A 25,834-nucleotide genomic window follows, 5' to 3' on the forward strand; every position below is an offset into this window, starting at 1 on the left:
CCGTGTGATTGTCCCATATTATACAAATATTGAAATTTTCCAAAATTATCACAATGCCTTTGTTAAAAAATTCCAATGAGTTCCTGTTTAATGCAGTGATGAGCAATGAAATGCTGTTCGGTGGCTAAAACTGTTCTGCTGCTTGTGTCCTTGGCAAGTAGTAGCCAGAATTTACATTCAGACTGACTCTACTTCATGATCTGAGGTCAAATGCTTTCTCTGTAATGCCTTTCTTACCCATTATTGTTAGTGTTACCCATTTTGCCTGAGTTTGCACAAGATTACGAACCACTGAATATTTTTGTTCACCCTGTATCCATGTCTCCCTGGTGTCTAAATCTCTTTTATCTCTGTGTCACAAATCCATCTACCGTATTGCAGCAACGTTGTCCATTCAAAAAAGAAACATAATATACTCTCTTCCACAATGTCCTGTCACAAATCTATTTGCTGATGTACAATTTTAGTAAAACTCTGTCCCATCCTGTTCCTTTCTGCTTGTCGTCAGCCACATTCCCGTGCTGTTCCATTGCTTCACCTTTTCCCTTTGGATTTGGAAAGCTCCTTTCACCTGCATCCTCTCTGTCAGTTTAATGCCCTGTCCATAAACCTAGGGACATGATTGGCCAGGACACTGGTCCCAGCACAATTCCAGTGGGACCATCCTAATAGATTTTTAAATCAGGTCTGGGATGTGTGAGTCTCTGGCTGACCAGCCTTTCTTCCCCAGTCCTAGAAGCCCTTGAACTGAGTAACGTGCTCGGCCATTTCAGAGGGTAATCAAGAGGCAAACACTTTGCTCTGGGGATGTTGTGCAGACCACGTGAGGATGGGCAGATGTCCTTCTCTAAAGGACAAGTGTTTGGATTTGTTGCACATCAGTAATGGTTTTATACTTATTTGTGGATTGTTAATTATTATTTTTAAAATTATTGATTTCAAATGTCTCCTTTTCAGATGGCAGGATTCAAACCTGCCTCCCCAGAACATGAGCTGAGGTTTTGGATATATTCTCTCGCAATAATACCACTCGGCCATCACTTCACCTGCTCACTGGGTGCTCATCCCTGAGCACTGATACCAGGGCATCATGAAGCTAAACCCATTCTTCCGACACAATTGTGTGATCCTGACACCTTCCAGCAATCTGGGACTATTACTTAATATCGCTCCATTTTCGAGATCTCTGGAACTCAGTGCCATTCTCCATGTGTAACCCTCACTGCATCTGTTTAATTTCCCATTCTGTCTATTTCTCTGTCTCCTGTAGGTACTCAGGAAAGTCCTGACTCAATAGCCTTCCCAGCTGCTGGGTGGATCGTCCATCACCACATTGAACACAGTTGGTCTGCCAGAGAGAGACAAAGGGAAGGAGATCTGGATCCTTCAATAAATCCTGTAGTGAGGTAAGGTCACCCACAGTGCACAGAGCAAAGAACAATGAGAGGGCTCCAAACACCTGTTAACACAACATGACATAGATACAGTGCTGGAGGGGAGCACAGTACACACACACACCCCAGGCTCAATCACCACCCCCATGTAAGTTCTGTTACATTAAAACTCACTACTCTGCAACAGTGTATCTATGGCATGTCTTGTGGTCCAGTGTCTTCAATAATTTTTAATTCCTATAACCGATCCTATCGCTGTAACCTCCTCCCTTCCTGATAGTCCCTACACATATTTGAAATGCACTGCATTCCAGACTACCATCCCTATCCCTGTAACTTGTTTCACTGTCTACAACATGCCTTATCTCGGCAGTCTCCTCCTCCAATAAGGTAAAAACAAGGAATGCAGATGCTGGAAACCAGAGTCTAGATTAGAGTGGTGTTGGAAAAGCACAGCAGGGGAGAAAGTGAGGTCTGCACATGCTGGAGATCAAAGTTGAAACTTTATTGCTGGAACAGCACAGCAGGTCAGGCAGCATCCAGGGAACAGGAGATTCGACGTTTCGGGCACAGGCCCTTCTTCAGGAATGAGCAGAGAGTGTTCAGCAGGAGAAGATAAAAGGTAGGGAGGAGGGACTTGGAGGAGGGGCGTTGGAAATGTGATAGGTGGAAAGAGGTCAAGGTGAGGGTGATAGGTCGGAGTAGGATGGAGGCGGAGAGGTCAAGAAGAAGACTGCAGGTCAGGAAGGCGGTGCCGGCTGGAGGGATCCGGCTGAGACAAGGTGGGGGGAGGGGGGATGAAGAAACTGGTGAAGTCCAAGTTCATCCCCTGCGGTTGGAGGGTTCCCAGTCGGAAGATAAGACGCTCCTCCTCCGACCGTCGGGTTGTTGTGGTTTGGCGTTGGATGAGTCCAATGACCTGCATATCCTCGGTGAAGTGGGAGGGGGAGTTGAAATGCTGTGCTACAGGTTGGTTGGGTTGGTTCGTCCGGGTGGCCCAGAGGTGCTCTCTGAATCGCTCCGCAAGTAGGCGGCCTGTCTCCCCAATATAGAGGAGGCCACACCGGCTGCAGCGGATGCAGTAGATGATGTGGGTGGAGGTGCAGGTGAATCTGTGGCGGATATGGAAGTTTCCTTTGGGTCCTTGGAGAGAAGTGAGGGGGGGAGGTGTGGGCGCAAGTGTTGCACCTCCTGCGGTTGCAAGGGAAGGTGCCGGGAGTGGAGGTTGGGTCGGTGGGGGGTGTGGATCTGACAAGGGAGTCGCGGAGGGAGTGGTCTCACGGAAAGCTGATAGGGGAGGGGAGGGAAATATATCCTTGGTGCTGGGGTCTGTTTGGAGGTGGCGGAAGTGACGGCGGATGATGCGCTGTACATGGAGATTGGTGGGGTGGTAGGTGAGGACCAGTGGGGTTCTGTCCTGGTGGCGGTTGGAGGGGCGGGGCTCAAGGGCGGAGGAGCGGGAAGTGGAGGAGATGCGGTGGAGGGCACCGTCGACCACGTCGGGGGGGAAATTGCGGTCCTTGAAGAAGGAGGCCATCTGTGTTGTACGTATTTTGAACTGGTCCTCCTGGGAGCAGATGCGGCGGAGACGAAGGAATTGGGAGAATGGGATGGCGTTTTTACAGGGGGCAGGATGGGAGGAGGTGTAGTCCAGGTAGCTGTGGGAGTCGGTTGGTTTGTAGTAGATGTCCGTGTTGATTCGGTCCCCTGAGATAGAAACAGAAAGGTCTAGGAAGGGGAGGGAGGAGTCCGAGACTGTCCAGGTGAATTTGAGGTTGGGGTGGAAGGTGTTATTGTAGTGGATGAACTGTTCAACCTCCTCGTGGGAGCACGAGGTAGCGCCGATACAGTCATCAATGTAGCGAAGGAAAAGATGGGGGGTGGGGCCAGTGTAGTTGCGGAAGATGGATTGTTCCACATACCCTACGAAGAGGCAGGCATAGCTGGGGCCCATGCGGGTGCCCATGGCTACTCCTTTTGTTTGGAGAAAGTGGGAGGATTGGAAAGAAAAGTTGTTCAGGGTGAGGACCAGTTTGGTCAGTCGAAGGAGGGTGTCGGTGGAAGGGTACTGGGTGGTACGGCGGGAAAGGAAGAAGCGGAGTGCTTTGAGTCCTTCGTGATGGGGGATGGAGGTGTACAGGGACTGGATGTCTATGGTGAAGATGAGGCGTTGGGGACCGGGGAAGCGGAAATCCTGGAGGAGGTGGAGGGCGTGGGTGGTGTCACGAACGTAGGTGGGGAGTTCTTGGACTAATGGGGACAGGACCGTGTCGAGGTATGCCGAGATGAGTTCGGTTGGGCAGGAGCAGGCTGAGACGATGGGTCGTCCGGGGCAGTCAGGTTTGTAGATTTTGCACAGCAGGTCAGGCAGCATCCGAGGAGCAGGAAAATCGATGTTTCGGGCAAAAGCCCTTCATCAGGAACAGAGGCCTGGATCCTGCAGAGTGGGGAGATAAGTGAGAGGGGGTGGTGGGTGGGGATGGGGAGAAAGTAGCATAGAGTACAATAGGTGAATGGGGTGGGGAAGAAGGTGAGAGGTCAGAGTGGAGGATGGGGAAGGTAGCAAAGTATACAATGGGTGGATGGGGGTGGTAGGTCAGAGACGAGGGTGGAGTGGATAGGTGGGAAGGGAGATAGGCCATTAGGACAGGTCATGAGGGCAGTGCTGAGCTGGAAGCCTGGAGGTGGGGTGAGATGGGGGAAGGGGAAATGAGGAAACTGGTGAAGTCCACATTGATGCCCTGGGGTTGAAGTGTTCCGAGGCAGAAGGTGAGGCGTTCTTCCTCCAGCCATCGGGTGGTGAGGAAGTGGCGGTGGAGGAAGCCCAGGACCTCCATATCCTCGGCAGAGTGGGAGGGGGAGTTGAAATGTTGGGGCACAGGGCAGTGGGGTTGATTGATGCGGGTGTACCAGAGATGTTCCCTAAAGTGCTCTGCTAGAAGGTCCAGTCTCCCCAATGTAGAGGAGACCGCATCGGGAGCAACGGATACAATAAATGATATTGGTGGATGTGCAGGTAAAACTTTGGATGTGGAAGGCTCCTTTGGGGCCTTGGATGGTGGTGAGGGGAGAGGTGTGGGCGCAGGTTTTGCAATTCCTGCAGTGGCAGGAGAAGGTGCCAGGAAGGGAGGGTGGGTTTTTGGGGGGCGTGGAACTAACCAGGTAGTCACGGAGGGAATGGTCTTTGCGGAAAGTGGAGAGGGGTGGGGACCGAAATATATCCCTGGTGGTGGGGTCCGTTTGGAGGTTGCGGAAATGTCGGCAAATGATTTGGTTTATGCGAAGGTTGGTAGGGTGGAAGGTGAGCACAAGGGGCGTTCTGTCCTTGTTACGGTTGGTGGGGTGGGGTTTGAAGGCGGAGGTGCGGGATGTGGACAAGATGCGTTGGAGAACATCTTTGACCACGTGGGAAGGTAAATTCTGATCTCTAAAGAAGGAGGCTTACTAGTGTGTTCTGTGGTGGAACTGGCCCACCTGGGAGCAGGTACGGTGGATGGGGAGGAATTGGGAATAGGGGTTGGGAATTTTGCAGGCGGTTGGGTGGGAAGATATATAATCTAGGTAGGTGTGGGAGTCGGTAGGTTTGTAAAAAAAATGTCGGTGTCAAGTCGGTTGTCATTAATGGGGATGGAGAAGGCCAGGAAGGGGAGGGAGGTATCAGAGATGGTCCAGGTAAATTTAAGGTCAGGGTGGAATGCGTTGGTGAAGTTGATGAATTGTTCAAACTCCTCGAGGGAACACAAGGTGGTGCCAATGCAGTCATCAATGTTGCGGAGGGAGACATGGGGAGTGGTGCCATTGTAACTACGGAAGATGGACTGTTCACTGTAGCCAACAAAGAGACAGGCATAGCTTGGGCCCGTACGGGTGCACATGGCTACCCCTTTGATCTGCAGGGAGTGGGAGGATTTGAAGGAAAAATTGATAAGGGTGAGGACAAGTTCAGCTAAACAAATGAGAGTATCGGTGGAAGGGTACTGTTGTGGACATCGGGAGATGAAGAAACGGAGGGCTTGGAGGTCCTGGTCATCGTGGATGGATGTGTAGAGGGATTGGACATCCATTGTGAAGATGAGGCGTTGGGGGCCAGGGAAACGGAAGTCTTGGAGGAGTGGAGGGTGTGACTGGTGTCTTGAACAAATGTGGGTAGTTTCTGGACTGGGGGATAGGACAATGTCGAGGTAGGCAGACATGAGTTCGGTGGGGTAAGAGCATGCTGTCACAATGGGTCAGCCAGGGTGGTCAGGCTTGTGGATCTTGGGAAGGAGGTAGAACCGGGCAGTGCTGGGTTCCTGGACTGAGGTTGGAAGCTGTGGGTGGGAGATCTCCTCCTGAGGTGATGAGGTTCTGTATGCTCTGGGAGATGACGGTTTGGTGATGGGAGGTGGGTCATGGTAGAGGGGGTGGTAGGAGGAGGTGTCTTCGAGTTGGCATCATGGCTTCAGTGGTGTAGAGGTCAGTGCACCAGATTACCACAGCACCCCCTTTATCTGCTGGTTTGATGGTGAGGTCAGTATTGGAGCAGAGGAAGTGGAGGGCTGCACGTTGTGAGAGTGAGAGGTTGGAGTGGGGGATGGGGTAGATAGGTTGAGGCGGTTAATGTCTCGGTGGAAGTTGGAAATGAAGAAATCGAAGGCAGGTAATAGGCCAGCGCGGGGTGTCCAGGTGGGTGGAGTTTATTGGAGGCCGGCAAAGGGTTCCTCAGAAAATAGGCGGGAGTCTTCTTTGTAAAAGTAAGTTCTGAGGCGGAGATGGTGGAAGAAGTGTTCGATGTCACGGCGTGTATTAAATTCATTGATGTGTGGACGGAGGGGGATAAAGGTGAGGCCTTTGCTGATGACTGATCATTCGTCCTCAGTGAGGGGGAGGTCAGGGGAATGGTGAAAACTCGGCAGGACTGGGAGCTGGGACCAGGCGTAGTTGTGGAGCTGGGGGAGGCGATGGAGCCTGTAACTGGAGTGGGTGTGGTGTTAGGGGGAATGGGGATAGAGTCATGAGCAGGGGTGGTGTTCCCCTCAGGGTTCTGGGGGCAGGGATGGTGACGGTGGGACCTGGGGGGGCTGTCAGCAGAATGCAGGTGAGTGGCATTGGTGGGGGCGGAAGTGGTGGCAAACACGGCAGTGGGGGGGGCTGGAAGTCACTGAGTGTGTGACATCAGCGATGATGTGAGGGGCGGAAGTGATGTCACTTGTGTATGAGGAATTGTGAGGGGCAGAAATAGCATTTACTTTTCTTTAACCAATAATTTCCTGTCACAAATCTGTTTGACAATGTCGTATTTTAATTGAACTTAGTCCCTTACTGTTTCTTTCTTTTGGTTTTCATTCACATCTCCATGGTGTTCCAATATTTCAAACTTTCTCTTTGGACTTGGGAATTTCCATTCACCTGAGACCTGTCCCCCTCCTCATCTGTGTCCATTTATAGCACACTGCATAATCCTGGTACCAGAGGAGCCTATCCCAATAAAATAGCTCAGTCCTCCCTGAGTACTGGTAGCAGTGCTCACTGGTCAGAACCACTTCTGATAATACCATTGTATGATCCTGACACCTTCCAGCACACCACTGATATCACTGTCTCTCTCCATGTGATATCCCTCTCTGTGTGGGTCTAATTGCTGTCTCTGTCAGTGTCTCTCGCTCTTCCAGTTATTCCAGATCCTGAGCCAACAGCATTCTCCACTCCAGAGGGAAGTAACTGCACAGGCCATGGATGGAGACTGGGAATTTCCAGATCTCTGTGGGACTCAGTGCCATTCTCCATGTGTAACCTTCATTGCCTTAATCTAATTTCCCATTCTGTCTACTTCTCTGTCTCCTGTAGGTATTCCTGATGTCCCTGACTCAGCAGAATTCCCAATTCCTGTCTCGTCCATCACCACATTGAAGACAGTTGGTCAGCCAGAGAGAGATGGAGAGTGAGATCTGGAGCCTTCAGTAAATCCTGCAGCCGGTAAGATCACTCACAGTAAACAGCACAGGGAGGAGTTAGTGGACTTTAATTCAGACCCTGAGGGCATGATGTAGGAACAATGCTGGGCAAGGAGCATGAGAAAATTCTCAGGCTTCATTATCACCATCTTGTCTGTAAATTCATCTGTTCCACAAAACCCTCCCTACGTCTGTCAGTTACTCCATTGTCTGTTTCATAAATACCACTTCCCCAATCTCTATCAGCCCCTACAATCCTGCCTATCCCTGTAAACTCCTCATATCAGTAAAACTCTCCAAGTTTCTGCCTTTGCCTTTAATCCCGGGTTCTGTCACATCTCTCCTTAACTGAAGAAAAACAACTCTTCAGGTCCTTAAGCTATCCGTGTCGGTGTAGTCCTTTCCAGACCTGAAAAACCTCCCTGTCTTTGTGACTTTGTTGAACTCCTACTACCTTCATGATCTCTGTAACCTTCCTGTCACGACAACACAAAGCTCTGTACCTTAGTAACCTTCCTCCAACTGTTAGACTCCTCCTTGTCTCTGGGCACAAAGCAGAGTGACTCTGCTTCTCTCATAAATTAGTTCCTGCATTTCTAATGATGACTATGAACTCTTCCTGTCTCTAAAACGCACTCAGTCTCTGTAAACTCTGCTGGTCCCGATTGATGTCATTTCCTTCGGTAACTACAAACCTTTATACCTTTAATCTCCTCCAGACGCGACCACACAGTTTATTTCTATAACCTTTATGAGTGATTGAGTCATAGAGATGTACAGCACAGAAACAAACCCTTCGGTCCAACCCGTTCATGCCAACCAGATATCCCAACCCAATCTAGTCCCACCTGCCAGCACCCAGCCCATATCCCTCCAAACCCTTCCCATTCATATACCCATCCAAATGCCTCTTAAATGTTGCAATTGTACCATCCTCCAGCACATCCTCTGGCAGCTCGTTCCATACTCGTACCACCCTCTGCGTGAAAAAGTTGCCCCTTAGGTGTCTTTTATATCTTTCCCCTCTCACCCTAAACCTATGCCTTCGAGTTGTGGACTCCCTGACCCCAGGGAAAATACTTTGTCTATTTATCCTATCCTATCCATGCCCCTCATAATTTTGTAAACCTCTGTAAGGTCACCCCTCAGCCTCCGAAGCTCCAGGGAAAACCACTCCAGCCTGTTCAGCCTCTCCTTGTAGCTCAAATCCTCCAATCCTGGCAACCTCCTTGTAAATCTTTTCTGAACCCTTTCAAGTTTCACAACAATTCTTCCAATAGGAAGGAGACTGGAATTGCAACAAAAGTGGCCAAACCAATGTCCTGTACAGCCGCGACACGACCTCCCATCTCCCATCTCCTGTACTGAATACTCTGACCAATAAAGGAAAGCATACCAAATACCGCCTTCTCTATCCTATCTACCTGCGACTCTACTTTCAAGGAGCTAGGAACTTGCACTCCGAGGTCTCTTTGGTCAGCTAGTCCCTAGGAGCTTACCATTACGTGTATAAGTCCTGCTAAGATTTGCTTTCCCATTGGCCCATCTGGTCCAGATCCTGTTGTAACCTTCTTCGCTCTCCACTACACCTCCAATTTTGTTGTCATCTGTAAACTTATTAACTATACCTCTTATGCTCGCATCCAAATCATTTATGTAAATGACAAAAAGTAGAGGGCCCAGCACTGCACTAATCATAGGCCTCTAGTCTGAAAAACAACCCTCCACCACCACCTTCCGTCTTCTACATTTGAGCCAGTTCTATATCCAAATGGCTACTTCTCCCTGTATTCCATGAGATCTAACCTTGCTAATCAGTCTCCCATGGGGAACCTTGTCGAATGCCTCACTGAAGTCCATATGGATCACATCTATCACTCTGCCCTCCTCAATCTTCTTTGTTACTTCAAAAAACTCAATCACGTTTATGCGACATGATTTCCTATGCACAAAACCATGTCCACTATTTCTAATCAATCCTTGCCTTTCCAAATACATGTGCATCTTGTCCCTCAGGATTCCCTCCAACAACTTGCCCACCACTGAGTTCAGGCTCACCGGTCTATAATTCCCTGGCTTGTCTTTACCGTCCTTCTTAAACAGTTGCACCACTTTTGCCAACCTCCAGTCTTGTGGCACCTTACCTGCGACTATTGATGATACAAATATCTCAGCAAGAGGCCCAGCAATCACTTCTCTAGCTTCCCACAGACTTCTCTGGTACACCTGATCAGTTCCTGGGGATTTATCCACCTTTAACCGTTTCAAGACATCCAGCACTTCCTCCTCTGTAATCTGGACATTTTGCAAGATGTCACCATCTATTTCCCTACAGTCTATATCTTCCATATGCTTTTCCACAGTAAATATTGATGCAAAATATTCATTTAGTATCTCCCCCATTTTCTGCAGCTCCACACAAAGGCCGCCTTGCTGATCTTTGTGGGGCCCTATTCTCTCCCCAGTTACCCTTTTTTCCTTAATATATTTGTAAAGACCCTTTGCATTCTCCTTAATTCTATTTGTCAGACCTATCTCATGTCCACGTTTTGCCCTCCTGATTTCCCTCTTAAGTATACTCCTACATCCTTTATACTCTTCTAAGGATTCACTCGATCTATCCTGTCTATACCTGACATATACTTCCTTCTTTTTCTGAACCAAACACTCAATTTCTTTAGTCATCCAGAATTCCCAATACTTACCAGCCTTCCCTTTCACCCTGACAGGAACATACTTTCTCTGGGTTCTTGTTATCTCATTTCTGAAGGCTTCCCATTTTCCAGCCATCCCTTTAGCTGCGAACATCTGGCTCCAATCAGCTTTCAAAAGTTCTTGCCTAATACCGTCAAAATTGGCCTTTCTCCAATTTAGAACATCAACTTTTAGATCTGGTCTATCCTTTTCCATCACTATTTTAAAACAAATCGAATTATGGTCACTGGCCCCAAAGTGCTCCCCCACTAACACCTCAGTCACCTGCCCTGCCTTATTTCCCAAGAGTAGGTCAAGTTTTGCACCTTCTCTAGTAGGTACATCCACATACTGAATCAGAAAATTGTCTTGTACACACTTAAGAAATTCCTCTCCATCTTGAACACTATGGCAGTCCTAGTCGATGTTTGGAAAGTTAAAATCCCCTACTATGACTACCCTATTATTCTTACAGATAGCTGAGATCTCCTTACAAGTTTGTTTGGCAATTTCCCTTTGACTATTGGGAGGTCTGTAATATAATCCTAATAAGGTGATCATCCCTTTCTTATTTCTCAGTTCCACCCAAATAACTTCCCTGGATGTATTTCTGGGAATATCCTCCCTCAGCACCGCTGTAATGCTATCCCTTATCAAAAATGTCACTCTCCCTCCTCTCTTGCCTCCCTTGCTATCCTTCCTGTAGCATTTGTCTCCTGGACCATTAAGCTGCCAGTCCTGCCCATCCCTGAGCCATGTTTCTGTAATTGCTATGAGATCCAAGTCCCATGTTCCTAACCATGCCCTGAGTTCATCTGCCTTCCCTGTTAGGCCTCTTGCATTGAAATAAATGCAGTATAATTTATTAGCCCTACCTTTTCCCTGCTTGCCCTGACTGTTTGACTCACTTCTATTCTCAGCTGTACCCGTCTCAGATCGAGCTCCCAAAATCCTCCCTGTGATTTTTATCACGTCCCATCCCTGCATTCCTCCAAATCCATGTAAAGTCCTTCCATTCCTAAAACCTTCCCTGCACCTGTCACCTGTTCCAGCTTCCACAACCCTCCCTATCTCTGTAAGATACCACCCCCACCCCACCCCGTCCCAGTGGTGTATCACTAAATGCCAGTAGTCACTATAATATCAGGGTAAGGTGTGAAAGAGGAATACTGTACTGGGTTAGATGATCAGTCGTGATCATATTGAATGGTGGGACCGACTCTGTGGTCAAATGGCCGATACCTGCTCTTCTTTCCTGTGCTTCTCTATAAGCTTACTATTTATATAACCTCCTTCATGTCCCCACAGCCCTCCCTATCTCCATAAACTCCTTCAGTCCCCACGACTCTTCCTATCCATGTAACCTGAATCATTCCCCACAAACCTCCCTAACTCCATATCCTCTAAAAGGCCCTATGACCCTCCCTATCTCCATAATCTCATCCTGACCCAACGACCCTCCCATTCTGTGCAACCTCCTTTAGGCCCAACAGCCCTGCAGCTCTCTTTGGCCCCTTTCAGGCCCCACAGCACTCCCTATCTCCATAATGTCCTTCAGTCCCCACGACCCTACTTATTTCCAAAACATCTATTGCCTGTTGAACCTGTAAGCTACCTTTTTCAGATGGATAAACACGAACTCCCATAACCCTTTCTGCTGCCAGTCTGAAACCAAACAGTGTTAACCTGATAGTAGGTCAGGATCTGAAATATGTTTGAAAGGATATGTCAATGAACAATAACTGGACTCTTAGAAACACTTTTAATAAAAAGAGAATGTGTTTTTGAGCCTGTTGGATTTTGTTTTTATTGGTGAGAATATAAATGTCAGTATAGATACGGGTGTAGGAGTGGTTGTACCGAGGATGCGGTTTATTTGAATTTTCAGAAACCTTTACTCAAGTTTCAATAAGGGCTAAAGAGTAACTTGGTAGAGAATAGGGCACCTTAACTGTCAGGAGGTGGGTGAGATATTAGACAAAATAGTGTTGTCAGAATTTACTGTGGAGAAAGACATGGAAGCTCAAGAAGTTGGGGAAATAAATAGCGATGTCTTGGAAAGAATCCTCAACAGAGAAGAAAAAGTGCTGGAATCTTAAAACAAATAAAGGTAGATCAATCCCCAGTCGCTTATTAGGTCAATCCGAGAATTTTGTGGGAATCTGGGGAAGAGATTGCAGTATCCCTTACAGAGATATTTATGTTCTTAACAGACACAATGAGTTACTGGAAGACTGGAGGGTGGCTAATGCTGTTCTATCACTTGAGGTCTGCAGGGAGCAGCCAGGAAATCACAGCCCAGTGAGCCAGTTACATGGAGCAGCACGGTGGCTCAGTGGTTAGCACTGCTGCCTCACAGCACGAGGGACGCAATTTCAATTCCAGCCCTAGGCGACTGTCTGCGTGGAGTTTGCACATTCTCTCCAAGTCTGCGTGGGTTTCCGACTGGTGCGCCGGTTTCCACCCACAGCCCAAAGATGTGCAGGTTAGGTGAATCAACCATGCGTTGTTCAAGAAAGGGAATAGAGATAATCCTGGGAATCACAGACCTGTCAGTCTTCTGTCTGTGATGTGCAGATTATTGGAGAGGACTCTGAGATCAAGGATTTATGATTCCTTGGAAAACCATAGTTTGATTAACGGAAGTCGTCATGGCTTTGTAAGGGACAGGTCATGCCTCACAAATCTTATTGAATCCTTTGAGAATGTGACAAAACACATTTATGGCTCATTGAGAAAGTACAGAACATGGGATACAGGGAAACCTGTCTGTCTGGATACAGAATTCCAGGACCATAGAAGACAGAGGGTGATGACAGATGGAAATCATTCAGCCTGGAGCTCAGTGACCAGTGGTTTTCTGCAGGGAGAGGTCAAAAAATCTCTGCTCTTTGTGATTTCTGGATGACTTGGATGTGTGAGTGGAAGAGTGGGTACGTAAGTTTGCCAATGACACGAAGGTTGGTGGATTGGTGAATAGTGTGGATGTCTGCTGGAGGTTGCAATGGGACATTGACAGGGTGTAGAGCTGGGCTGAGAAGTGGCAGATGAAGTCAAATCTGGAAAAGTGTGAAGTGTTGCATTTTGGAAGGTGAGACTTGAATGCAGAATACAGGGGTAAAGGCAGAATACTGAATAGTGTGGAGGAACAGTTGGATCTTGGATTTCATGACCAAAGATCCGTCAAATTTACCACCAAGCTGATAGTGTTGTTAAGAAAGAATATGTTGTATTGGCTTTCATGAGCTGGGGGGATTGAGTTTTAAAGCCATGAGGTCATGCTGCAGCTCTATACAGCCCTGTTTAGACCCTGATTAGAATACTGTGTTCAGTTTTGATCCCTTCATTACAGGAAGTATGTGGAGGCTTTAGAGAGGGTAAAGAGGAGGTTTACTCGGATGCTACCTGGACTGGAGAGCATGTCTTATGAAGAAAGGTTGAGGGAGCTAAGGCTTTTCTCATTGGAGTGAAGAAGAGTGTGCTGTGACTAGGTAGAGGTGAACAAGATGGTGTGAGGCAAAGATAGAGTGAACAGTGAGACACCTCTTTATCCCATGGCATACATGGTACAAGGGGGCATAATTGTAAGGTGATTGGAGGATGGGTAAGGGGAGATTTCAGATGTAGGTTCTTTACACAGAGAGTGGTGGGTGGGTGTAACGGGACATTTTAACAGACTCGTGGATAGGCACATGGATGATAGCAAAATGAAGGGTATCTAAGTTAGTTTGATCTTACAGTCGGGTAAAAGATGGCCATGGCATCATGGCCGAAGGGTCTTGTGCTGTACTGTTATGTGTTCTACGTTCTGTATGGTAAACTGGGTAATAAGCTCAGATCCATGTAAAAGGATATGGCATTCAGGAGGAGCTAGTCAACTGGATACAAAATTGGGCTTGATGGTCGGAGACAGAGGGTGATGGGAGTCATTTGCCTTTCTGACTGGAGACATGTGCCCAGCAATGAAGTGGGTCCCCTGTTGGTTGTCATTTGGATAAATGGTTTGGATTGGAATATTGGTTTTGTGGTAAGTAAGGTTTTTGAGTGACACTGTAATTGTTGGTAAAGTGGACAGTGAAGAAAGTTATCTGTGATACAACAGGATGAACAGTACACTGGGATAGTGGGCTGAAGAATAGCAGATGGAGTTTAATTAGATAAATGTGAGGTGTGCCATTTTGGTGAAACAATCCAGGGTGGGACCTGTACAGTTAATGTTTGGGTCCTGGGTAGTGTTGTCAGTCAGTGACCCAGGGATGCAGGTACACAGTTCTTGTAAGTAGTGTCACAGGTAGACAGGCTGGTGAAGCAGGTATTTGGGATGGTTACCTTCATTGGGCAGAGCATTGAGAGTAGAAGTTGGGATGTCATGTTGTGGCTGTACAGGACATTGGTGAGGCCACCATAAAAGCATTGTTGATCAGTAAGAATTACTCATCTGGTTCACTTATGTCCTTTAGCGAAGAACATCTGACATTCTAACCTGGTCTGGCCTGCACGTGACACCAGACCCACAGCAATATGGCTGACACTGTGCTATACTCTGGGTAATTAGTGGGGCAAAGAATGTTGGTCCAATCAGTGACATCCTCATCCCATGAATGAATAAATAAAAATACATCTGTCCCTCCCTACCTCTGCAAACACCTCCAGCTGCAGCAATCCGTACAGGCTTTGTAACACCGTTCAGGCCCTGATCACTCTCTGTAACACTCTCACCACCTCCAGCACCTTCATCTCTCCCTGTTCCTTTTGTGACATAAAACCTTGACAATTATTCCCTCTTCCATCTGACCTTCTCCTACGAGCAGACCCTTTGCAATCCCTTTAAAACTTACTCCTAAAACATTCTCTCACTTCAGGATTTTAAGTACTTTTTGGTGATCCTCTAAGCCCGATAATCTAATATGATCCTTTTTATTTGAGTGTGGGACCGATGGAGATTTCTTGCTGAGGATTTGTCTGTTTCAATGGAACATCCTTTTGTTGAGTGTTTTACACAGCTCCTTCAAATGTTTTCCACTGTTCATTGACAGGCACATATTTCAGTCTGTTTAGCCTGTTTGTCTTGGTCAGTTCTCCTCTCAAACTCATGTTATTGGTTATTTGTGTTTCTAGTTGTAGCTTGTCCTTTCTGTGATTCACTTTAGAACTTTATATTTCTTTAAACTGCACTTTATCACAATTTCCCAGAGGATCTCTCCAGGTGACATTACTCATTCACTAAGTTTCATCACACAACGGTCGCTCTGAGATAGTTCCGTCCCGAGCCAGTTGCACAATTTATTATTCAAAGAAACACTGAAAACTAATTCTCTGAACTCCTCTTCCAATATCACTCTTTCCAGTGTGACTATCCCACATTATGAGAATATTGACTTTTCCCAAAATTATCACAATGTGTTTGTTAAAAATTCAAATGAGTTCCTGTGTAATGCAGTGATGAGCAATGAAATTTTCCTACTGCAAAAAATACGGAGGTATGGCATTGAGGGTGAGTTGGAGGTTTGGATTAGGAGTTGGCTGGCTGGAAGAAGACAGAGGGTAGTAGTTGATGGCAAAGGTTCATCTTGGAGTGCCGTCACTAGCAGTGTTCCGCAACGATCTGTTTTGGGACCATTGCTGTTTGTCATTTTTATAAATGACCTGGAGGAGGGGTTAGAAGGTTTGGTGAGCAAGTTTGCGGATGATACAAAAGTCGGAGGAGTTGTTGATAGTGAGGAAGGATGTGGCAGGTTACAGCGGGATATAGATAAGCTGCAGAACTGGGCAGAAAGGTGGCAAATGGAGTTCAATGTAGCTAAGTGTGAGGTGATTCACTTTGGTAAGAGTAACAAAAAGATGGGGTACTGGGCTAACGGTCGGATACTTGGTAGTGTGGATGCGCAGAGGGATCTTGGTGTCCATGTACACAAATCTTTGAAAGTTGCCACCCAGGTAAATAGTGCGGTGAAGAAGGCATATGGCGTACTGGCTTTTATTGGTAGAGGAATTGAGTTCTGGAGTACTGAGGTCATGTTGCAGTTGTATAAGACTCTCCACACTACCATCTGGAGTATTGTGTGCAGTTTTGGTCGCCATACTATAGGAAGGATGTGGAGGCACTGGAACGGGTGCAGAGGAGGTTTACCAGGATGTTGCCTGGTATGGTAGAAAGATCGTATGAGGAAAGGCTGAGGCACTTGGGGTTGTTTTCATTGGAGAAAAGAAGGTTTAGGGGTGACTTGATAGAGGTGTATAAGATGATTAGGGGTTTAGATAGGGTCGACAGTGAGAATCTTTTTCCACGTATGGAGTCAGCTATTACAAGGGGGCATAGCTTTAAATTGAGGGGGGGGGGGGGGGGGGGGGGGTAGGTATAGGACAGATGTTAGGGGTAGGTTCTTTACTCAGCGAGTCGTGAGTTCATGGAATGCCCTGCCAGTAGTAGTGGTGGACTCTCCCTCATTATGGGCATTTAAGCGGGCATTGGATAGGCATATGGAGGATAGTGGGCTAGTGTAGGTTAGGTGGGCTTGGATCGGCGCAACATCGAGGGCCGAAGGGCCTGTACTGCGCTGTATTCTTCTATGTTCTATGAAATGCTGTTCGGTGGCTAAAACTGTTCTGCTGCTTGTGTCCTCGGCAAGTAGTCGCTAGAATTTACATTCAGACTGACTCTACTTCATAACCTGAGACCAAATGCTTTCTCTGTAATCCCTTTCTTATCCATTATTGTTCGTGTTACCCATTTTGCCTGAGTTTCCACAAGGTTGCGATCCATTGAATATTTATGTCCACCTTTTGTTCACCCTGTAACCATATCTCTCTGGTGTCTAAACCGCTTTTATCTCAGTGTCACAAATCCATCTGCCTTATTGATAAGATTTCGTCCATTCAAAAAAAACATGATTTACTCTTTCCCACAATTTCCTGTCGCAAACCTGTTCACTGATGTACAGTTTTAGTTAATCGCTGTCCCATCCTGTTCCTTTCTGATTGCCTTCAGCCACATCCCCATACTGTTCCGATGCTTCACCTTTTCTCTTTGGATTTGGAAAGTTCCTTTCACCTGGACCCTGTTCCTGCATCCTCTTTGTCAGTTTAAAGCCCTGTCCTTAAACCTACTGACATGATTGGCCATGACACTGGTCCCAGCACGGTTCCAGTGGGATCATCCTATTGGATTTGTTTATAAATCAGGTGGGGGATGTGGGTGTCTCTGGCTGACCAGCCTTTATTGCCCAGCCCTAGCTACCCTTGAGCTGAGTAGCTTGCTTGGCCATTTCAGAGGGCAATTGAGATGCAAACACTTTGCTGTGGGTATGTCGTGCAGACCACGTGAGGATGATCGGATCTCGTTGTTGAAAGGACAAGTGGGCGGCACGGTGGCTCAGTGATTAGCACTCCTGCCTCACAGCACCAGGGTCCCAGGTTCGATTCCAACATTATTGTGTGATCCTGAAGTCTTCCAGCACTCCAGTGATATCACTCAGTCTCTCTCCATGTGGTATCCCTCACTGTGTGGGTCTAATTGCTGCCTCTGTCAGTGTCTCTCGCTCTTGCAGCTGCTCCAGATCCTGAGCCAACAGAATTCTCTACTCCAGAGAGACGCAACAGCACAGGCCAGGGATGGAGTTTGGGATTTTCCAGATATCTGTGGGGCTCATTTCCATTCTCCTTGTGTAACCCTCACTGCATCAGTCTAATTTCCCATTCCGTCTATCTCTCTGTCTCCTGCAGATACTCAGGAAGTTCCTGACCTAATAGACTCCCCAACTGCCGGATGTCTCATCCATCACCCCATTGAAGATGATTGGTCAGCCAGAGAGACAAAGGGCAGGGAGATCTGAAGCCTTCAATAAATCCTGCAGTGAGGTAAGATCACTCAGAGTGCAGAGAGCAATGAGCGGGTTCCAAGCATCGGCTAACAAGACATGATATAGATACAGTGCTGGAGGGGAGCACAGTACAGGCACACCCCGGACTCAATCACCACATCTACTTTAACCTATGTTGCACTGAGACAGCATCGAGAGTTCAGAGTTATCAATCCAGGCCGGCGCTGTCTTAGTGAGCATCAGGACAACAGAGGTTAAAGCAGGCCTCCGACAAGAGGTTGGGAATGCTGCCTGGGATCTTTCTGTTCTGCGTTCTCCCTCCAACACTGTACTAAGACTCACTACTCTGCAACGCTGTATCTGTGGCATGGCTTGTGCACCAGTGTCTTCAGTCATGTTTAACTCCTATAGCAGTAGTTGTCCCTGTAACCTGCTCCATTCCCGATTAGTCCCTCTAAATATTTGAGATGTCCTGCAATCCAGATTGCCGTCCCTATCGCTGTAACTTGTTGCAGTGTCGACAGCATGCCTTATTTCGGTACTGTAATCCTCTTTAACTGGATACAGAGTGATACAGCACGGAAACAGAACCTGTGGACCAACTCCTCAATGCTGCCCATGTTACCTAAACTGAACGAGTCTCATTTCCCTGCATTTGGCCCTTATCTCTTCAAACCTTCCCCTCTCAATGTATCTGCCCAAATGTCTTTTCTCCCATGTCGCCCTGGCAGTCCGTTCTGTCTGTGCACAATCCCCTGTGTATAATGTTCCCCCTCAGCTCAAACTCTTTAAATCCTTGCTCTCTCATCTCCCGTTTATACCCTCTAGTTTTGGACTCACCTACCCTTGGATATTCACCATTCTTAGGCCCCGCATGGTTTTGTAAAACTTTATAAGGTCACCCCGTGGCCTCCTCTGCCCAAGGGAAATATTTAGGACAATGTTACAAATATCTCTAATGTATGTAACAAAGTGCTGGCCAATGTTGGCAAATGTGCCAAATGCCGCTTTCCCCGCCCTGTCCACCTGGTATGCCACTTCCAAGGAACAATGTAACTGCACCTCTTGCTCACTCTCTCTGTCTCTCTCTGTTGGACAATACTGCCCAGAGCCCTTCCATTAACTGTATTCGTCCTCCATGGTTTGTCTTAACAAAATCCAACAGCTGAATTAAACTCCATCTTTCATTCCTTGGTCCACTGTCCCAGTTGGTCACGATCCTCTTTGATAACCGTATTTACTGCCCACGACACCATTCATTTGATCATCAACAAACATTCGCACAATCACTCCTATATTTTGAACCAAATCGTTTCTGTAGATGATGCACATCCGTGGACCCAGCCCTGATCCTTTCTTCAATAATGGAATAAAACATATTCTTGTCATAGAGCCATGCAGCATGAAAACTGACCCTTCAGTTGATATTCACCATAATCTAAAACTAAACTCTTCCCAGCTGTCTGAAGATGGCCCAAATCACTCTAACCCTTCCCTATTCACCTGTTTATCCAAATATCTTTTAAATGTTGTAATTGTACCCACATCAGCCCCTTTCTCAGGAAGTTCATTCCACACTCAAACCACCCTCTGTGTAATAAATTGCCCCATATCTTTTTTTGAACATCTCTCTCCTCTAACCTTAAAAATGTGACCCCGCCTCTTGAGACTCCCCCATCCTGGGGAAAAGGCAACTGCCATGAAATCGACCTATATATCTCATTTTTTTTCATAAATCTTTATAGCATCATGTCTCAACCTCCAGGCTCCAGTGAAAAAAGACTCAGCCGATCCAGCCATTTTTCAGAACTCAAGCTTTCCATACCCAGCAATATCCTGGTAAATCTCTTCTGAACGCCCTGCAGCTTAATAATATCCTCCATGTTAACTGGGCGACCAGAAATGGACAGAGTATTGCAGAACAGGCCTCACAAATGTCTCTTTCCTCATTCCTGAAGAAGGGCTTATGCCCGAAACGTCGATTCTCTTGTTCCTGGATGCTGCCTGACCTGCTGCGCTGTTCCAGCAACACATATTCAGCTCTGATCTCCAGCATCTGCAGACCTCACTTTCTCCTCACAAATGTCTGTGCAATCTCAACATGACATCCCAAATCCTCCACTCAATGGACTGAGCAATAGTCAGGCATGCCAAGCACTGTCTTATCCATTCTGTGATTGCAAGCTTCAAGAATTATGTAGCTGAACCCAGAGGTCCCTCTGCTCTAAAACACTAACCGAAGCCTTAACATTAATTGTATAAGCTCTACCCTTGTTTTTTTTTACAAAATGCATTACCTCGTATTTATTCAGATTGAATTCCATCTCTAGTTTTTCAGCCCATTCACTCACTTCATCAAGATCCCTTTGTAATCTCAGAAAACCTCCTTCACTGTCCATGATGCCACCCTCCAGCCTGCCAGCCCATCACACATGGCTGTCAGTAGTACACATACCTTTGCTAGGGGCTCCACAATTTCTACCCTAACATCCCACAGTGTCCTGTGATACACCTAATCAGGTTCTCGGACTTGCCATAGCTTTGTGTTTTAAAACCTCCAGCACCACCTCTTCTATAACGTGCACTCTTTTCAAGTCATAGAGATATACAGCATAGAAATAGACCCTTCGGTCCTCAACTCGTCCAGGCTTACCAGAAGATCTAAATAAATCCCATTCCCTTTTCCAGCATTTGGCCCATATGCGTCTACACCATAACTATTCAGACGCCCATCCAGACACCTTTTAAATGTTGTAATTGTATCAGTCTCCATTACCTTCTCTCTCAGCTCATTCCATACACACATCACCATGTGTGTAAAGAAGCTGTCCCTTCAGTCCCTCTGTAAACCATTCACCTCTAACCTTAAACCTATGCCCTCTAGTTTTGGACTCCCCAACTTCTGGGAAAAGGCCTTGAATGTTTACCCTATCCATACCGCTCATGTTCATATAAACCTCTGTAAGGACATCCCTCAGTCTCCGATTCTCCAGTGACAGTTACCCCAGCTTATTCACCAACAACCCAATATCTTGTTAATCTTTTCTGAGCCCTTTCAAGTTTCACAACATCCTTCCTGTAGCAGAGAGACTGGAATTGCAGAGAACTCCAATTGTGGTCTAATGTATTACTCTTGTTCCCTGAGTTCCCCAGTCTTTCTCCACAGTAAGTTCTGGAGTGAAAAAATTGTTTTGGATCTTAGCAAATATCCTGCAGTTCGATGGCCTCATTGATCTTTAATGGACACTATTTTGTCCTGAGTTACTTGTGCACTCTTAATATACTGATACAATCACTTTTGGATTCCCCTTTCCTTCTCTGCTGAGGCTATTTCATTTAGCCTTTCTCCATTCCTGTTTTCTACTCAAAGTGTATTCCTACTGTCCCTGTATATCCTCAGGGATTCCCTTGATGCAGCTGGCTATACCTGACATGTGCCCCCTTTTCCTTGACCAGACACTCAATAGACAGCCAGTGTTTCCGAATGTTGTCAGCACTGACCTGCACACAAACAGGAACATGCTGGTGGTGATCGATCAGTTTATCTCACTTTTAAAATATTCTCACTTGCCAAACTACCCTTTTCCTGTAAATAATTCCCTTCCCCAATCACATTTTGAAAGTTCCTGGCTAATACGATCAAGATTGGTCAGGCCCCATTTTATAACTTGAACCTGTGGACCAGGCCTGTCCTTTTCCAAAGCTATTTTCAAACTACTACAACTGTGGTCACTTTGGCAAAATGCTTTCCCACTCACACCTCAGTCCCTTTCCCTACCTTAATTCCCAAGTGGACGTCAGGTTTTGCCCCTTTCTCTTTTCAGGCCATTTACATATTGATTGGGAGTTTTCTGGAATAAAATTACCAATTTTCTCCCTTACAAACCCTGAACACTGGCTGTCCCAGTCTAGGTTTGGAAAGTTCAAAATCCGTACCATAACAGCCTTATTATTATGATTGATATTTAAGATGTCCTGACATATTTGTTCCTCAGTCTGCCACAGATTATTCGGGGTCAGCAGTTGATCGTATCAAGATGATGACCCATTCTTATTTCTCAGTTCCACTAACATAGCTTCACTGGGTGATCCCACAGGAATATCCTCTCTAAGTACTGCTGGGATGATTCATGCAATCAAAACCCACGACCACGTGTCCTCTCTTGCCTCCCCTTCCTGTAGCATCTCTACCTTGAAACAATGAGCTGCCAGTCCTGCCCCTCCCTCAGCTGTGTTTCTGTAATAACTATAATCTCCCAGTCCCATGTTCCAATCCATGCCTTGAGTTAATCTTCCTTAGCTGTCAGGCCCCTTGCATTGAAATAAATGCAGTTTAATCATCAGTTTTCCTCCATTCCCTGCTATGTTCTTGCCTGCCTTGTCTGCTGAAATTGCTGTCTTTAACTCATGTACCAGCCTCAATCTTCTTTCTGGCCTTATATTTATTTAAGGTCCAACACCCTGCCAGACGAGGTTATATCCTCTCAAGCATCTCTCGCAATTCACCCCACCAGGATATGGGTCCCTCTCCCGCTCTCAGTTGAGGTGCCTTTCCCACCCTGTCTCCCTGTGCTGACACCTTCAGGGATCTATGGACTTGTCCACCAAGGTTCCTGTATTCCTCAGTACTCCGCAAGGACCTACCGTTCATTATGTCTGTCTTTCGCTTATCGTACCTCCCACAGAGTGTTACCTCACTTCGATCAGACCTAAACTTTGCTTAGATTATCATCCAATCGACATCAGACTGTAGCCTGAGACCATCCCCCTCACTGTGAACAACACCCTTACCTTTCATGTCATCCGCAAACCGACTAACGATACCTTCTGCTTTCACATCCGAGTTATTAATGTTCAATGGTTCCTGCACAGATCCCTGTGGTACACCTGGTGGTGAAAGTATGCTATCCACCAATTTTGCATCCAATTTGCCAACTTGCCTTGTAATCCAGTCCTTTTGGACCAGCCTTCCATGTTGGATCTTGTTTAAGGACTTAGTCAAGCCCATGTAAACCACATCATCTGCACTGCCCTCATCAATATACTTAAGCACCATTTCAAAAAAAACTGAACTGAATTCCTCAGACAGTATCCTCCTCTGCCAAATCCGTGATGACTAAACCGAGTTGATCCTTACCTTTAAGTGTCGGTTTATCCTCACAATTGTTTCCAATAATTTCCCTCCCCCTGCTGCCAGGCTATCTGCTCTGTAATTACCTGGCCTACCCCTGCTGCCCTTCTTGAACAAAGGAACCACATTAGCGATCCTCCAGTCATTCAGCATTTCACCTGTGGCCAGCAAAGTATTAAATATATCCACCAGGGCCCCAGCAATCTCTGGGTAATTAGCATGGGGTCAAAGAATGCTGGTCTAGGCAGTGACACCCACATCCCATGAATGAATCAATAAAAATACATATGTCCCTCCCTACCTCTGCAATCCCCTCCAACTGCAGCAATTCATACTGGCTTTGTAACACCGTTCAGGCCCTGGCCCCTCTCTGTAACACTCTCACCACCTCCAGCACCTTCACGTCTCCATGTTCGTATCGTGTCAATAAACCTTGACAACGATTTCCCTTCCCATTGCCCTCCTCCTGCTAGCAGACCCATTGCAATCCCTTTAAAACTTACTCTAAAACTCTCTCTTACTTCAGGATTTTAAGTACTTTGTGGTGATCTTCGCAGCCTAATAATCTAATATGATCCATTTTGTCCTGAGTGAGGGACCGGTGGGGATTTCTTGCTGAGTTTTTGTCTGTTTCAGTGGAATGTCCTTTTGTTGAGTATTTTACACAGCTCCTTCAAATGTTTTCCACTGTTCATTTACAGGCACATATTTCAGTCTGTTCAGCCTGTTTATCTTGGTCAGTTCTCCATCAAGCTCATGTAATTGGCTATTTTTGTTTCTAGTTGTAGCTTGTCCTTTTTGTGTTTCACTTTAAAACTTTATAGTTCTTTAAACTGAACTTTATCACAATTTCCCAGAGGATCTCTCCAGGTGACATTACTCATTCACTAAGTTTTATCACACAACAGTCGCTCTGAGACAGTTACGTCCCTCGCCAGTTGCACAATGTGTTATTCTCAGAAACACTGAAAAAAATTTTCTGAACTCCTCTTCCAATATCACTGTTGTCAGTGTGATTGTCCCAGACTTTGTGAATATTGACATTTCACTAAATGTTCACCATGCCTTTATTAAAAATTCCAATGAATTCCTATTTATTGCAGTGACGAGCCATGAAATGCTGTTTGGTGGCCTAAAACTGTTCTGTTGCTTGTGTCCTTGGCAAGTAGTAGCCAGAATTTACATTCAGACTGACTCTACTCCATGATTTGATGCCAAATGCTTCCTCTGTAATGCCTTTGTTACCCATCATTGTTAGCGTTGCCCATTTTGCCTGAGTTTGCACAAGGTTGTGAACCATTGAATATTTATGTTGCACCTTTTGTTCGCCCTGTAACCACATCTCCCTGGTGTCTAAATCCCTTTTATCTCTGTGTCACAAATCCATCTACCTTGTTGCAGAGACTTTGTCCATTAATAAAAAAACATAATTTACTCGTTCCCACAATTTCCTGTCACAAATGGATTTGCTGATCTACAGTTTTAGTTAAACTTTGTCCCATCCTGTTCCTTTCTGTTGTCTTCGCTCTCATTCCCCGTGCTGCTCTGATGCTTCACGTTTTCTCTTTGGATTTGGAAAGCTCCTTTCACCTGAAGCCTGTCCCTGCATCCTCTCTGTCAGTTTAAAGCCCTGTCCATAAATCTACCAACGTGATTGGCCAGACATGTTCCACTGGAACTGTGCTGGGACCAATCTGAATGGATTTTTTTAAAAATCAGGTATGGGATGTGGGTGTCTCTGGCTGACCAGCCTTTATTGCCCATCCCTTGCTGCCCTTGAGCTAAGCAGCTGGCTCGCTCATTTCACAGGGTAATTGAGAGACAAACATTTTGCTGTGGGTATGTCGTGCAGACCACATGAGAGTGAACTGTTGTCTTTCTCTGAAGGTCAAGTGTTTGGATTTTTATCAATACTTATTTATGGATTGTTAATTCCAATTTTTAAAACATATATTCATTTAAAATTCCACATGGTTAGAAGTTAGAAAGAAGAAGGGGGTGGTCACTTTGTTGGGACTGTATTGTAGACTGTTGTAGACCCAACAGATACCAGAGGAGCAGATGTGTAGAGAGATTGCAGATAACTATAGGAATAATAGAGGAGTGCAGGCTGGAGATTTTAATATTCCCTGTACTGACTGGGCCACCTAGAGTATAAGAAGACCTGGATGGAGGGCAATTTTTCAAATGTGTCCAAGGAAGGTTCCTAAATCAATATGCAGAGGGCCCTACTCTACTCAGGCAGGTGCAACACTGGACCTCCCCTCAGAAAACGTGGTCGGGCAAGTGAGTGAAGTGTCATTCAGAGAGCACTTTGGGTCCAGTGCCCATAACTGTCTTCGTTTTAATATACTTATGGAAAAAGATCAGCAGGTCCACAAATTGAAGAGGACAACTGAAACAGGCCCAGGTTTGGGGCCATTCTGCAGGATCTGGCTAGCGTCAATGCCGTGAATTTAAAATTGCACAACGCCCAGTTATAATCCAACTCGCTTTGGAAGCGCTGGTCATCACTGTAAAGATGAAAGGCTTAAACTAAATTTGTTTGATATTATATTCCATGACACTGCCATCCTGTACCTTAGGATTGTGCTCCACAACCACCTGATGAAGAAGCAGTGCTCTGACAGCTAGTGCTTTCAAATAAACATATATATTTAAATGAATATATGTTTTAAAAATTGGAATTAACAATTGGAACTGAGTGTCGGGTGATTTTTAACTTTGTCCACCCCCAGTCCGACACCGGCACCTCCATATTATGATTCTAATCGATCGGGTGGGTCTGTTTGAAGGAAAAGGAACAACTGGCAAATGGGAGACTTTTCAAAGTGTGATCTCAAGAATCCAGGACCCGAATGC

The 25,834-nt window shown here is 46.2% G+C and overlaps 1 long non-coding RNA gene across 2 annotated transcripts in view; it reads left to right on the top strand.

Moving 5' to 3' along the window:
• The first annotated feature begins 1,274 nt into the window (after nt 1-1,274).
• The window catches only part of LOC148147033 (uncharacterized), a 60,001-nt gene continuing 35,441 nt past the window's right edge, over nt 1,275-25,834 (top strand). For both annotated transcript variants that reach the window (XR_015760039.1, XR_015760040.1), the window contains exons 1-3: nt 1,275-1,406; nt 7,221-7,349; nt 17,744-17,878. This is a non-coding gene — a long non-coding RNA (uncharacterized LOC148147033). The remainder of the gene's footprint in view (nt 1,407-7,220; nt 7,350-17,743; nt 17,879-25,834) is intronic.

Source organism: Chiloscyllium plagiosum, unplaced genomic scaffold (assembly GCF_037043375.1).
Source record: "Chiloscyllium plagiosum isolate Xiang-an unplaced genomic scaffold, Cpla_swu_hap1 HiC_scaffold_18, whole genome shotgun sequence".
NCBI classification, from domain to species: domain Eukaryota; kingdom Metazoa; phylum Chordata; class Chondrichthyes; order Orectolobiformes; family Hemiscylliidae; genus Chiloscyllium; species Chiloscyllium plagiosum.